Consider the following 2,751-nt stretch of genomic DNA (forward strand, 5'->3'; position numbering starts at 1 on the left):
TTAATTGAGATGGATGCAGTAAGGAAGAGATGGGCAGAGTATTTTGAAAGATTGTTGAATGTAGAGGAGGAAATGGTGGCTGAGATTGTGGCAGATGGAAGGGTGCAAGGAATAAATGTGCTGGGAGAGTTGAATGATTCTTTGATCACGAAGGAGGAAGTGGAGAAGGCAGTAAAAGAGATGAAAACAGGGAAAGCTGCAGGTATGGATGGGTGTGCTGTGGAATGCCTGAAAGGTGGTGGAGTGACTATTGTTAACTGGTTCGTAAGATTGTTGAATGTGTGCTTTGTGAAAGGTATGGTGCCAGTTGACTGGGCAAGTGCTTGTGTGGTCCCGTTGTATAAAGGCAAGGGTGATAAGTATGAACGTACTAGCTTTAGGAGTATAAGTCTGTTGAGTGTTGTAGGTAAGGTGTATGATAGAGTGTTAATTATGAGAGTTAGAGAGGGTACAGAGGGAGTGATTGGTGATGAGCAGTGTGGCTTTAGGAGAGGGAGGGGATGTGTGGATCAGGTGTTTGCGGTGAGACAAGTGTGTGAAAAGTATTTAGCGAAAGGCAAGGATGTGTTTTGGGCATTTATGGATTTAGAGAAAGCGTATGATAGAATTGATAGGGAGACTTTGTGGACTGTTTTAAGACTGTATGGACTTGATGGTAGGTTACTAAAAGGGGTGAAAAGTTTTTATGTAAGTAGTAGAGCGAGTGTAAGAGTGGGAAATGCTGTGAGTGATTGGTTTCCTGTGAGAGTGGGTCTGCGACAGGGATGTGTGATGTCGCCTTGGTTGTTTAATATTTACATGGATGGTGTTGTAAGGGAGGTGAATGCAAGAGTTTTAGGTGGAGGTCTGAGGCTGGTGAATGTTGATGGTGGAGAGTGGAATCTGAAGCAGCTGCTGTTTGCAGATGATACTGCACTGGTGGCTGATTCAGAGGAGAGATTGAGACAGTTGGTAGAGGAGTTTGGAAGGGTGTGTGAAAGGAGGAAATTGAAAGTAAATGAGAATAAGAGTAAAGTGATGAAGTGTACGAGGTTGGTAGATGGTAGGGGGATGAATATAGTTTTGAATGGCGAGTTGCTTGAAGAGGTAGAGTGTTTTAAATATCTAGGGTCACATGTTGCTGTGGATGGAAGAATACATGCAGAAGTGAAGTTTAGAATAAATGAAGTAGGAAAGGTGCTGGGAGGAATGAAAAAATTGTTTAGATGTCGTTTGCTTAGAATGGATGTAAAGAGAAGGCTGTATGAGGGTGTTGTGGTACCGACTGCATTATATGGGGCTGAAACATGGAATATGGGTGTAGCAGAGAGGAAAAGTTTGAATGTAATGGAGATGAGGTGTCTGAGGAGTATGTGTGGAGTGACGCGTATGGATCGGGTGCGGAATGATGAAGTGTGAAGGAGAACTGAAGTTGTTCAGGAGATGGCTGGTAGAGTTGAGCAGAGGGTGTTGCGATGGTTTGGGCATATGGAGAGAATGGATAATGAGCGATTGGTGAAAAAGATAACTAGATCTGATGTGAGAGGTGTAAGGCTGAGAGGAAGACCACGAATAGGATGGATGAACAGTGTGAAGAGAGCGCTGGATGTGAGAGGGATGTCTGTTGAGCAAGGAAGAGTGGCTGTGCGTGACAGAAATAAATGGAGAGAAATTGTGAATGAATAAGTGATGACGCAGCCCTGAAGGGATATTCTCCCGCATTTGGTCTGATCAGCTATTTCAGGTCAGGTGCGGGTAAGGGGATGAGTCTGTTATGATGTGGCAGGGGTAAACCAGCTCTGCTGTCGGGCCCTGCTGCGGATGTCACTGATTGCATTGCACAGTTGACCCTTGTGCGGTGTGGTGCGGTGAGGATTTGTCTGTTCTCCCCTTTGGGGCTAAGATGCGAATGAATGTGTTTGAATGGATGAGTAAATGGGGAGTGTGTCGTCCTGTCTCGGCTACCTCCCTTTCCTTGGGGGAAACAGCCTAGGTATATAGATAGATAGATAGTATGGGTTCCGTCAGGGATTCTCCATTAGCGATCTTTTCATATATATATATATATATATATATATATATATATATATATCTATATATATATATATATATATATATATATATATATATCATCATCATCATTCGGACGTCATTTCCCACTCTAGGGCAGGGTTAGGAATAGCAATGTCCAGCCAGCCCAAATATGCCCAATCCAATGGGTCACGCTTCCACTCACTCATCATTCAAGCCCCTAGAATCCTGGCTGTATCGGATACGCCAAAAACATTTACCACGTTCTGTAGCTTCACATAAACGTATCCGATTGAGCCAATCTGGACGCTGCCACGTTAAAAAGGGGTGCCAAAATCCCTGATCATGCACCTCTCCTCACAACATTCATCCAGCCAGCCCGATCTCTTGTCAGTTCCCTAGCCTCATCAACTTCCAAACCTCTCATCCTCACACATTCATCCACCATATCACTCCACCCTCTCCCTGGCCTACCTCGCCTTCTCTCTCCTTCAAATTCGCTCAGATATATCTTTTTCACCACTCTATTGTTATCAATTCTCTCCCCATGACCATACCATCTCACTACACTTACTTCGATTCTGGTGTCCACCGACTTCCTCACCCCACATCTTTCACGAAAAAAAAAAAAAAAAAAAAAAATATATATATATATATATATATATATATATATATATATATATATATATATATATATATATATATATATATATCATCACCATCATCATCTTCATCATCATC

The sequence above is a fragment of the Coenobita brevimanus genome, chromosome 2 (genome assembly GCF_032717465.1).
Source record: "Coenobita brevimanus isolate Jiangsu-jjx chromosome 2, ASM3271746v2, whole genome shotgun sequence".
Taxonomy (NCBI): Eukaryota; Metazoa; Arthropoda; class Malacostraca; order Decapoda; family Coenobitidae; genus Coenobita; species Coenobita brevimanus.